The sequence below is a fragment of the Bos grunniens genome, chromosome 7, assembly GCF_055505025.1.
Source record: "Bos grunniens cultivar Pamir isolate PY7600 chromosome 7, Bosgru_T2T1.0, whole genome shotgun sequence".
In the NCBI taxonomy this organism is placed as follows: Eukaryota; Metazoa; Chordata; class Mammalia; order Artiodactyla; family Bovidae; genus Bos; species Bos grunniens.
The window spans coordinates 75,695,318-75,709,058 of record NC_141171.1 but is presented as its reverse complement, the minus strand read 5'-3'; the positions used below and the strand labels follow the sequence as shown (position 1 = coordinate 75,709,058).

Below are 13,741 nucleotides of genomic sequence, written 5' to 3'. Positions count from 1 at the left end.
CGAACAAAGCTAGTGGAGGTGATGGATTTCCAGTTGAGCTATAGCAAATTCTAAAAGATGATGCTGTGAAAGTGCTGCACTCAATATGCCAGCAAATTTGGACAACTCAGCAGTGGCCACAGGACTGGAAAAGGTCAGTTTTCATTCCAATCCCAAAGAAAGGCAATGCCAAAGAATGCTCAAACTACCATACAATTGCATTCATCTCACATGCTAGCAATTAATGCTCAAAATTCTCCAAACTAGGTTTCAACAGTATGTGAACTGAGAATTTCCAGATGTTCAAGCTGGATTTAGAAAGGGCAGAAGAATCAGAGTTCAAATTGCCAACATCTGTTGCATCACAGAAAAATAGAGAATTCCAGAAAAACATCTACTTCTGCTTTATTGACTACACCAAAACTTTTGACTATGTGGATCACAAAAAACAGTGGAAAATTCTTAAAGAAATGGGAATACCAGACCACCTTACCCTCCTCCTGACAAATACATATGCAGGTCAAGAAGCAACAGTTTTATTAGAACTGGACATGGAACAGTAGACTGGTTCCACATTGGGAAAGGAGTACATCAAGGCTGCAAATTGTCACCCTGCTTATTTAAGTTATATGCAGAGTATATTATGTGAAATGCTGGGCTGGATGAAACACAAGCTGGAATCAAGGTGGATTCTCCCTGGAGTCAAGGGAGAAATACCAATAATCTCAGATATGCAAATGACATCACCCTTGTGGCAGAAAGCAAAGAAGAACTAAAGAGCCTTTGGATGAAAGTGAAAGAGGAGAGTGAAAAAGTTGGCTTAAAACTCAACATTCACAAAACTGATATCATGGCATAAAGTCCCATCACTTCATGGCAAATAGATGGGGAAACAACGGAAATAGTGACAGACTTTGTTTTTAGGGCTCCAAAATCACTGCAGATGGTGACTACAGCCATGAAATTAAAAGATACTTGCTCCTTGGAAGAAAAGCTATAACCACCCTAGAAAGCACATTAAAAAGCAGAGACATTACTTTGTCGACAAAGGTTCCTTCTAGTCAAAGCTATGGTTTTTCCAGTAGTCATGTAAGGATGTGAGAGTTGGACCATAAAGAAAGCCAAGCGCCAAAGAACTGATGCTTTTGAACTGCGGTGTTGGAGAAGACTCTTGAGAGGCCCTTGGACTGCAAGGAGATCCAACCAGTCAATCCTAAAGGAAATCAGTCCTGAATATTCATTAGAAGGACTGATGCTGAAGCTGAAGTTCCAATACTTTGGCCACCTGATATGAAGAACTGACTCACTGGAAAAGATCCTGATTTTGAGAAAAACTGAAAGCAGAAGGGGGTGGCAGAGGATAAGATTGTTGGATGGCATCACCATCTTGATGAACGTGAGTTTGAACAGGCTCTGGGAGTTGGAAATGGTTAGAAAAGCCTGGCATGCTGCAGTCCATAGGGTCGTAAAGAGTTGGACATGACTGAGTGATTGAACTGAACATTAATTGAGCTCCTCACAAAGAATAACATATTAAACACTCTAAAAAATGGCAGAAACAGTAAGGAAACAGTAAGCTTTTTTAAAAAAATGAGGTTAATAAATTCTAACAAATCTAATGAAAAGAAAAATACATGGATTTTAGGTCAAAACTTGTTCTATTGATTTATTACCAAAGTAACCTTAAACTAGACATTTAAGCTCCCTCAACCCAGCTAATCCCCTCTGCACAGGAAAAGCATCGTGACTCTATTAATGTGTCTTCTATTTTAGAATTTTAGATTGTTTTTAATGTTTTGACAATTATTTCTTTTCAGTTAAAAAGTGAAACATGGAAAATGTTTAGAAATTAAATGTAGCCCATTTCATTAAACTGCATGTATTTTTAAAGACTGGAAAAGAAAGACTACATAACCATATTTGCCATACCTGTGCACATTACAGTGGGAAAAAAATGAATACCTAGAGTAGAACAAGATACAGTATTAAATTCATGAGTTTCATTTCTAATTTGGGGCCTGTTACCAGTGTTTTAAGGTATTTTACTTCTATCCTGATCAATAACAAATATGTAAAATTTGTCTATCCCAAAGAGTTTTTGAAATCAACAGTCCTCATACTTTTTGTCAAGCAGCTTCATGTTCAAATCACAAAGCAAACACCAACAGAACCATTATTCCTTAAACCGCAGAGAGAGGGTCCTCAAAGCACTGTCTGCCTTCCTTTCCTTTGTCTTATGACTCTGGCAAGTCACTTAGTACCTAGTGTGAGTCTCAGAGGCAGACGCTATAAATTACCTACTCATTATCTGTTCTCTCCTTGTCTTTAGCTATCAAGGGCAATTAGTTTGGGGCATCAATGTGCCAAGTTAATGTTTGGCTTTCCCTAAGTTAGCTTTAGTCACTGAGAAGTAAAAAGGAGTCCCTGAGAGGAGCTTCCATGAAGTCTTTCAAACAGGGCCAGGGTCCGCTGGCATTTCATTCTGGACCTGTGTTCTTCATGGTTCCCCTCTACGTGCGTGCACACTTACTCGCTCAGTTGTGTCTGACTCTTTGCGACCCCATATACATGGGATTTTTCAGGCAAGAATACTGAGTGGGTTGCCATTTCCTTCTCCAGGGGATCTTCCCAACCCAGGGATCAAACCTGCAGCCCCACTGTCTCCTGCACTGCAGGAGAATTCTTTGTCCACTGAACCATCAGGGATCTAGAATGTGGACATCACACCTGGAGAAATAGGAGCCCTACATGGATGATGAAGCACATCACACATCATGGATAGGATGGCAAAGTAGGAAGATCAAGGGCTTTCGTACCGCACCGTGTAGTAAAAGCATCTGCCCTGGACACTGTTTTTTTGCTGTTGTTGTTTAGTTGCTCAGTTGTGTCTGACTCTTTTTCAGGCCCATGAACTGTAGTCCACCAGGCTCCTTCTCCCCAACTCAACTGCTTGAGCTTCTGTTTTTGAAATTTTCATGGTTTATAGCAGAGTACATCCTGTGTGCTAAGTCACTTCAGTCGTGTCCAACTCTGTGCAGTCCCATGAACTGCAACCGGCCAGGCTTCTCTGTCCATAGGCTTCTCCAGGCAAGAATACTGGAGTGGGTTGTCATTTTCTCCTCCAGGGGACCTTCCAGACCCAGGGACTGAACCCGCCCTGTCTCTCTTATGTCGCTTGCATTGGAAGACGGGTTCTTTACCACTAGCGCCACCTGGGAAGCCTAGTGTACATCCTAATTGTTTTTCTGATACTACCTGAAGGGACAATTGTACCAATCCCTGAGATTATTGATTAGCACAAGGCTTAGCTCACGGTATCAGAAAATATTTACTGCTAATGTTATTAGCAAGGTTTCTATCATAAACCTTAATGGACAGACATCTCTAAGACGCAGAACGTCATCTGAGGCAAGATGTGAGTGGGAGAGAGAGAGATGGGTGTGAAACCAAATACAAAGGTATACATTTAAAAATTGGATTTTTTTGTAGTTACACCTTCATTCAGCTAGGGAAGGTTTCTATATTATACACTTTGGAGCTATAGCATCTGCCCATAGTCTAAAAGAAGTCAATAAGTAATTGATAAATTTTCTGTCACTGTGGACAATTAATAGGAGTTACACAGCATCGGTTACATCAATTTTCCTGCATCTGAGGAGCAAAAAATTGATTTCACAAACTTACTGGTGCATATTGATTCAACGCCTATCCCTAGGCCATTTCTATTTAACGCTTTTGTGCAGTCATTGAAAAAAGTCTCAGGACTGTCAAATAAAATCTAGTTATATGGAGTTTTTATCTATTACTCTGCTTTGCAAGTATTTTTGTATCAGTAATGCACTTTCAAGCTGAGGCATGTGGATAGTTTCTCTCTTAAAATATTTTCATATCTGGAAAATAAGAATAGGAAACAGCTAAAAATTATTCATTTAAGTCTGAAATCTCAGATGACACATTCACAAAGGTATTAGAGACTGTGTTTCTTTGAAAAAGAATAGGATTTGTGTTTTAAGCTTCTCTCCTGGGTTTCAATAAGCGGTTTGAGATAAAGGAATACAAATATATTTCCAACACTTTATTTTTCAGGGGGTCCTCTACCCTCATTGTCCCAAGGAGGCCTGGGGTCACATTCAAAGAGGAGGGAGACATCCAAAAATATATCTGAATATATATTTTATTCAGTAGTAATAGACCTTAAAAGCAATTCTAAAATTGTCTTTATTCAGTGAATGTGCATGAAGTGTCCATTCTGTGTCAGGTACTTTCTGGGTCTTGGGGGGATACTGTGAGCAAGACAGACAAGACTCTTGTTCTCATATAGCTTCTATTCAAGACAAGCATAGATGGGTGGGGAGGGGAAAGATAGGAAAAAATAATCAAACAGCATAATTTAAAATAGTGTTAATGCTGTGAAAAGGGGTGATGGTGCCAAGCAATGGGATCAAACAGTAAGTGGTAGAAAGTAGGAATAAGCTATTTAGATATGGCTGTCAAGTCTTTTTCAGAGGAGGTAACATGTGAGTTAAAACCTGAATGATAAGGAAGATGCTGTACAAAAAATCAGGTAAAGGATATTCTAGGCCCAAAGGCAGGAAAAAGGTGTGAGTTCTTCAAAGAGCATACAGAAGAGCAAGTGGTTGGAGGTTGCAAAGAGTGAACAGGGTAAAATGAGAGCATAAAAATCTTCATTCTAACAGAGTGGGTTTTATTTTATGTGACATTAGGAGTCACTAGAGGGTACCTGGAGAAGGCAATGGCAACCCACTCCAGTACTCTTGCCTGGAAAATCCCATGGATGGAGGGGCCTGGTGGGCTGCAGTCCATGGGGTTGCGAAGAGTTGGACTCGACTGAGCGACTTCACCTCACTTTTCACTTTCATGCATTGGAGAAGGAAATGGCAACCCATTCCAGTGTTCTTGCCTGGAGAATCCCAGGGACGGGGGAGCCTGGTGGGCTGCTGTCTATGGGGTCACACGGAGTTGGACACGACTGAAGCGACTTAGCAGCAGCAGCAGCAGCAAAGAATACCTGGCATGGGAGTTACTGGCCAGACTCATATTTTGTTTATCCAATCCCAGTGTCCCTAATTAAATCTACTTTTTCATTAATCCTGTCTTTCAATAACTTCCTGCCCCCCTAATGTGAGGATGAAGCAAGAACCTTTATCCTTATTCTTGGGCTTTTTGCTTCCCTGGTGGTTCAAACAGTAAAGAATCATCTGCCTGCAATGTAGGAGACCTGAGTTCAATCCCTGGGTTGGAAAGATCCCCTAGAGAAAAGAATGGAAACTCACTCTAGTATTCCTGCCTGGAAAATTTCATGGATTGAGGAGCCTAGTGGGCTACAGTACATGGGGCCTCAAAGAGTCAGACAGGACTCAGTGACCTTCACTTTCACTTGGGCTTTTTATCCTCCAGTCTCATGAGAAAACAAATTTCTATTGTTTAATCTACCCAGTCTGCGGTATTTTGTTATAAAACTCCAAGGTATTTAGATCTGAGCTTTCCAAAAGTGATCTACATAGAGACATAGAATAGCTTGAGAATGAAGCATTAACCCCTACGACACACATCAAAATCACAGTGACTTCCAACTCAATGCTTATCAAAACTATTACCTTCAATTTCATAGAAGATCAAGAAATTGTTTTCCAAACTTTGCTCTAGAATAGAAAATCTACATTTATACAACACCCCTTGACTAAATCACAGCAGCATCCTCCTGAAATCAGTTATCCTCTTGATGATGAGGCAAACATACAAACATATGGTTGCATTCAATAAAGTAGCAGTCAAGCTACATATATTTCATTTTATAACGGTTAAATGTATAGTGTAGTATTTATTTTCTAATTGAAATTTACTGTCATTCCTTCCTGAAACATTCTTCCTGAAGATGTTAAAGTATGTTATGTTTCAGCAAATGTAACTTTATTCTTCTTAATTAATAACACAATTGTGGTTTCTCATTTTGATGCATTACAAGAATCTCGACAGTTGGAAGAATTTGTAAAATGTGTTTTGTTGTGTTGCTTAATACCTTATTAGGAAAATTGTTTTGCCTCTGAGTTAGTTCTGTTTGCTATATTACAATGAGACTGTAAGTTACTTTGACATGAAAACAGGAAAAGGAAGTCTATACTTATAAATAAGAGTTCATACAAAAGAGAAAATGTAAAATTACTCCATAATCTACATGATGATTGAGAATACTGATCAGCCTAAGTATAAAAATGCAAATACAAGGCTATTTTCTTTTTCTTCTGATATCTTTATGAACATAATCAAGACTTTGATACAGCCCTTACTAGCCAATATTATAAACACTGTTAATGTTTATGAATACATATGAATCATTTCCACTTTTAGCATTTACATGCTCCTAAAAATAATTGCCCTCTAGTTCTGCTCAACTTAAATAATAAGAACCTACCATAACTGATTCTCCTCTATAAGAATAATAAAATTAGCTTATTTCATGGTTATGTGTGATTATTCTCATGTGAAATATTCAAAAAATTGATTGTAATATACAACTATCACCTTCAGTGTGCAGTCTAAGAAGAAAAAGAAGGTGGGGTGGACAGCAAAATGTTGTTCAAGATGGAGATTTATTGTTAAACTGAAATAAGAGCAAATTAAGCAAGGGATTTTCAGGCAAAGGGAAGTAAAACATACTGCTGTCCTGATGCATGGTTATAGTATTAAAGCTAATCAATTTTGTTTGGTGAGTGTTCTTGTGCTAAACTTGTAGTGAAAGTGAAAGTCTCTCAGTTGTGTCCGACTCTTTGCGACCCCATGGACCATACAGTCCATGGAATTCTCCAGGCCAGAATACTGGAGTGGGTAGCCTTTCCCTTGTCCAGGGGATCTTCCCAACCCAGGGATCGAACCCAGGTCTCCCACATTGGAGGCAGATTCTTTACCAGCTGAGCCACAGGGAAGCCCAAGAATACAGGAGTAGCCTATCCCTTCTCCAGAGGATCTTCCCGACCCAGGAATCGAACCAGGGTCTCCTGTATTGCAGGTGGATTCTTTACCAGCTGAGCTATCAGGGAAGGCCTAGAATACAACATTAATTAATCTTTTTTACCCTTGAGAAAGAATCCTTAGTTTCTCTTATTCTCTCTCAAAAGAAAAAGAAAGAGAAAGAGAAGGGGAAGAGGAAAAGAGAAAGGAAAGAATCAAAGAAAGAGGGAGGGAGGGAGAGAGGAAAGATAAAAGGGAGGGACAGAGACTGAGAGAAAGAGAGGGAGGGGAAGACAGCAAAGGAAGACAAAAAAGGAAAGGAGAAAACAAAGGAAAAAATGAGAGGGCTGGGAAGAACAACTCAGACATAGATTGAAAAGAACCAGAAAAAATTATGGAAACCATGAAGTTAGAGTGCAGTGAAACCCTCCCTTTCAGTAATGACCAACATACCACGGGGCTTGTCAAATTTCACAATCCCCTGGAAGCAATGATTACATTGGCCACAATCAGATGAGTGCCCTACAGGGGCCAATCTGCTTGGGGTGCTGATAAACCAGGTCTGCACACAAAGCTTCAAGTAGTTTGGAGAGCAAACTAAGATCTGGCCTGCTTACCCAGAGTAGCTTCTAGATATCTTGCATTGCTGCACAATATGTCACTCTTTAAAGATAAAGAAATAACACCCGCCAGCAGTCATCTTTCATCAGTCATTCCGGTCTCAGTAGAAATTAGGTTCAAGTTGCCAGGGCCTGGTGTGAATGTCCTTTGTAAACATACCTGGGCTTCATGCTGCTTTGTTATGTGACTACTTATATAATTTATAGCCTCAGCACCTGGGCCAGGATTATAGGAAATCTATGCCCACTGTCTACATTTGTTCTTTCATTTGCCTGAGCATATACTTTAAAGAGATCATCTTGCTAATTCTGCTTTCCCTTTTCCTTAAATTGCTTTTCTGTGTGTGTGTAAACAAATGTTATAAACTATGTAAAATATTATAAAACTATTTTTTTTCAAAATATAATATGTGTAAAATAAAAAATGATTTTATTCCCATCTTGGTTCTCTGTACCTTAATCATCTTGCCTGAGTCCCAAAGTAGGCAAAAGAAATTTCGCTTATAACGTATGTTGTTTGTTGTTTCATTTAACCACAGGCTGATTACTGATCTTTATAATACAAGCCCCCTTAGTGAACAATATGTGTTAAAAAAAAAAAATAGGGGATCACAGTGTTCCTAACATCCCATGTGTATTTCTCAAATAATCTGTTCTCTCTTAATAGTACTCATTGCCAAATCACTAAGAATTAGAGGGAAAACTCCAAAATGCATACATAAAGGTGGTAGGTTTAAAACTGAGGTATTGCTAGTATATATTTTGTTTGGACTGCTAAAACAAATCATAATATAGTGAGTGGTTTAACAAACATTTGTTTCTCAAAACTCTGCAGGTTGGAAGTTTAAGATCATCGTGTCAGTACAGTTGGGTTCTTGAGAAGAGACCTCTACTAGGTTTACAGATGGTGGTGGTCTTGCTGTGTCATCACACAGCAAAAGAAAAAAAAAAAAAAAAAGAGATATCTAGCTCTCTGGCTTCCTCTTATAAGAGTACTAACCTCATTCATCGGAGAAGGCAATGGCAACCCACTCCAGTACTCCTGCCTGGAAAATCCCATGGACGGAGGAGCCTGGTAGGCTGCAATCCATGGGGTTGCTAAAAGTCGGACATGACTGAGCGACTTCACTTTCACTGTTCACTTTCATGCATTGGAGAAGGAAATGGCAACCCACTCCAGTGTTCTTGCCTGGAGAATCCCAGGGACGGGGGAGCCTGGTGGGCTGCCGTCTACGGGGTCGCACAAAGTTGGATGCGACTAAAGTGTCTTAGCAGCAGCAGCAGCAACCTCATTCATGAGGGCTCCACCCTCATGACCTATTACCTCCCAAAGGTCCTACGTCCTAATAACATCACATTGGAGCTAAGGTTTCAACATATGAATTTTGGGGCACACATTCTTTAGATAAATTGACACCTTTAATCTAAGTGCACTGAGGAAAAAAGGCAAAACTATGAGATGCCTTTGACACCTTTCATCTACCACAAAAATCATACTCAGTGGTTTTTCATGGGCTCTACTACTCCCACCTTAAAGGAAGTGTTATGCTATTTATTATTGCTCTAATTGCATTAAAAAAAAATAACACTGAATACTGCAAATGATAGTACCTCTATTGGTAGAACTCCTGGTATTTGTGAGATGATAGTAGAAATGATTCAGTTTTAATCAGTAAAAACACCATACCTTCTCAACTGGAAGTATATAATTTTAACATCCATTTACTCCAGCAGCAAACACAAGGCTGAATAAAATGATCAAAATGTACCAATACATTTTATGCACTCTATACAATTACAGGCTCTTGTACACCATTAATGAGACCAGTAAAATAATTTAGTTACATGATCATTGATAACATCAGCATACGTGTGCAACTACTAATGTGAACTAATAAAAGAAAACGGAATCCATTGCTTCTTTAATCTCAAATTTCCCGTAAGATATAAAAAAGTGATAAACTACCTTAGAGATAAATATAATGTGTAATAAAAGTCAAATTACCGGACTTTCTCCAGACATCTGCCACCATGGTAACTTCTATAAAGACAGACGCAAAAATAACAGGACTGGCAAAATCAAGTTTCCTGGAAAATCGTCTCTGCAAAAGAGGTAAAAACTCAAAGCTTCCTCATTATTCTCTTGCAAAGGAATGAAACCATGAACACTGTGGCATGTTTCAAGATTCCAGATAAGTGGTAAAACCAGTCTTAAACCTACAACTCCACTTCAGAATAACTGCTCATTTAGAATCTTCTGAAAAAAGATGGCACATAATATGATATTTCCACTTCACTTGTTAGTCCCTTTGAAAGAGTTACACTTGACATTTAGTGACAAATCACCTCCCTTAAGGCTCTTAAGTCACATACCACCTACTACAGACTTGAGATTTAAGTCCTGTACAAGACAATAATTCTCTACCAAACCAAAAATACACTTCTTGAGAACTGTCACCTCCTCCTCCAACCGTGAGCCGCTCTTCAACAGGCTTCCTTGAAGGAGATCTTTAAAATAGAAAACAGTTATGAACTGGCATGCTGTAGTCCATGAGGTTGTAAAGAGTCAGACATGACTCAGCAACTCAGGAACAACAACATTTTCCCCTATCTCCAGAGGAATTCAGTATAAGGTAGTCTTTAAACTATATCCATGAGCTTTTACCCATAGTAGGAAGACGCACATTAAAATATGAATTTACTAAATGCTAATTATTTTCCAGGAAATGAATTAGAATTAGAAATGGCTTGCCAAGTAGCACAGTGGTAAAGAATCTGCCTGCCAATGCAAGAGATGCAGGAGACACAGGTTCAATCCCTGGGTTGGGAAGATACCCTGGAGGGGACCCACTCCAAGATTCTTGCCTGAGAATCCCATGGACAGAGGAGCCTGGCAAGCTACAGTCCATGAGGCTGCAAAGAGTTGGACAGGATGCATGCAAAATTGGAAATGGGCCCAGATGGCAGAGTAGGAAGACCCTGCTCACCTCCTTTCACAGGTATACCAAAATTACAACTATTTACAGAGCAACTATTGCTGAGAAGATCAGAATCGAGAGAAAAGATCTTCTACAATGAGCGATATAAAGAAGGAACCCCAAGACAGGTAAGAGGAGTGGAGTTGCAGTATAGACGAACCCATACCCCAGGCTGGGCGACCCACAAATAGGAGGGTAATTATAATTGTAGAGGTTCTCCCCAAAAAGCAACAGCTGTGAGCCCTACATCAGGCTCCCCAGCCTGGGGGATCCTACAATCAGATGAGCCACCAGAACTTTTGTCTTTGAAGTCTGTCGGAGCTTATTTTCAGGAGATTCAGAGGGCTGTGGAAATAGACTCCATTCTTACATGGTGCTCACAGACTCTCATACACTTCAGGACCCCGGGCAGAAGCAGTAATTTGAAAGGAACCTAAATATTTTCACATCAAAATATGCAATCAGTCCTACTATTCCATTGGCTATATAATTGATACCTTGTACAATTTTGTGGGCTTAGAAAAATGAACTAATTGCATATTTTAGTTGCAAATCGCCATTCACAAAGAAAGCCAATAAGGTCCCTAGAAATATAACAAATAGGAAATTCTGATTGGAGTTTGGTCAGTTTCTCTTTCTAAACAGGCAAGGCTGGGAAAGCATTTGTATGATAAAGAGTTCCCAGTTTCTGCATCCTTCATGCATTTTCCACCTTGCTTGATCATCTGTTGCAAACTTCCCAAACCAATCTCTTTCTTATTTGTATGTGGAAGAAAGGCATTCCCTAAGGAAATGCACAAAATTGAGGTATTTTATGGATGCAGTCAGCATGTAACAAATGACTTATGGCAACCATCTGAAATGTAGCAATTCCGCATTTTCTAAGTCCATTTACTATACTCTGCTACACTCTTGAGACCTAACCAAGACCCCAAATGTTTCATTGTGTCCAGAAAACACTCTGAGATGAACTTTTTATAAAGTAGTAAGTGTCCTTGGGCATATCTATTGCTTCCAGGTAAACTTAACTATGATAGTCATTAATATAGTGGTCAGAAGAAATGTCCCAAACACCTCGGTTGCAATTAAAATAAATAAAAGGATGCCAGGGATCACACATAACACACCATAGCCTCTAGTGTAAACCACTTTCAAGATTTGCCTGCTGTACTTTTTATCATACTTACCTCAGTTTTTGGCAAGATAATTATAATAGCAACAATTTTATATAAAAAGTCACTGTCACTGGCAAAATATCAAAATTTTGAATATATTTAATAGTCAATAGCTGTGTAGCTATATTAAAATAATGAGATGTACCTCTGATAACTTCTTTATTTAATTATTAAATTCTTCACAATGCTAACAACACCTCCTGTCGTTCACTCGCTGCGTCCAACCATGGACTGCAGCAACCCAGGCTTCCCTGTCCTCCACTATCTCCTAGAGTTTGGTCAAGTTCATGTCCATTGAGTCAGTGATGCTTTCTAACTATCTCATCCTCTGCTGCTTCCTCACTAGACACTGGATAAAATCCAATCTCCAAACTTGACACTGGAATTTAAGACTTGACAGCTCCCTCCTACCTACCTCTCTAATTTTAACTCCCTTTGCTACACTGGATAAACCGTCTCAGTCTACTTCTTCACTGAAAAGATGTTCAACATTGATAATTATTAGAGAAATACAAATTTCTCAAAGCTACAAAATCACCTCACAACAGTCAGAATGGGCATCATCAAAATGCCTACATATAATAAATTCTGGACAGGGTGTGCAGAAAAGGGAATCCTCCTACACTTTTGGTGGGAATGTAAATTGGTATAGTCACTATGGAGAACAGTACAGTAGTTCCTTGAAAAAGTAAAAACAGACCTAATGTATGATCCTGCAATCTCACTCCTGGGCATAAATGTGGAGAAAAATCATAATTTGAAAAGATAAAGCACCTTAATATTCATAGCAGCACCATTTACAACAGTGAAGACATGGAAGCAACTTAAATGTCCATCGACAGGTGAATGGATAAAGAAGATGTGGTATGTATACATTCAATGGAATATTATTACTTGGCCAAAAAAAGAATGACATAATGCCATTTGCAACAACATGAATGGACCTAGAGATTGTCATACTAAGTAAAGTCAGAAAGAAAAAGACAAATATTGTATGATATCACTCATATGTGAAGCCCTCCCCCAGAAAATGAATGATATGCATGAAGTTATATACAAAACAGAAATAGACTCGCAGACATAGAAAACAAACTTGTGGTTAACAAGGGGGGAGGGGGAGGAATAAATTAGGAGTTTGGGATTAACAAGTACACACTTCTACGTATAAAATAGATAACCAACAAGAACCTATTGTATAGTGTAGGGAACTATACAAAACATTCTGAAATAGCCAATAAGGGAAACAAATCTGAAAAATAACAGACATATATATGTATAACCAAATCACTTGAAACTAACACAACACTGTTAATCAACTATACTCCAATATAATTTTTTCTTCAAGTAAAAAGAAAGAAGGAAAGAAATAGATAAGGGTGAGGGAGAGACAAAGGGAGAGAGGAACAGAGAAAGGAAGGAAAGAAGTCACCATTCCTTAGGAGTTTTTTTTATAAGATTCTTTCTGCCTATTGGCTCCTCTCTTCTACATTTAGAAGCATCATCTTTTCTTCCAGACTTCTAAATATGGTGACAGAGTCTGATGATTGTAATGATAACATTTCTTAATAAATAGAATTATAATTCTTATTATCTACCACATGCTATGGTTCGAATATCCTAATTTTATAAGAATTCTCACCCTCGGTGTTAAGACATCAAACTTTTTTAAAATATCACTTCTAATTCTCATAAATTTCATTCATGCAGTGCATATATAATTTTTCAATTCGATACAGTGCAGCAATATAATAATGACCAAGGCTGATGTGGGACTTGCCCTCATGGAGGGCACCACAGTGGGCAAGAAAGGGTAATAAACTATGAAGCATGTATTATTATTATACAAGGCCATCGATGGACAACAGCAACAAGCTCAGAAAAGAGAAGTAATTTAGCTAACTCTACACACTATGCAGCCATGAAATTAAAAGGTACTTGTTCCTTCGAAGAAAACCTATAACAAAGCTAGACAGCATATTAAAAAGCAGAGACATTACTTTGCCAACAAAGGTCCCTCTAG

General features: G+C 38.8%; 1 long non-coding RNA gene across 7 annotated transcripts in view; it reads right to left on the bottom strand.

The window, feature by feature from the left end:
• The window catches only part of LOC147369845 (uncharacterized), a 460,342-nt gene that overhangs the window by 175,950 nt on the left and 270,651 nt on the right, over positions 1 to 13,741 (bottom strand). Inside the window, exon 3 of one of the 7 annotated variants that reach the window (XR_015168597.1) lies at positions 9,312 to 10,076. The exons of the other annotated variants lie outside the window; for them this stretch is intronic. This is a non-coding gene — a long non-coding RNA (uncharacterized LOC147369845). Of the gene's footprint in view, positions 1 to 9,311; positions 10,077 to 13,741 lie in introns of those variants that run through there. 7 annotated transcript variants of the gene reach the window in all.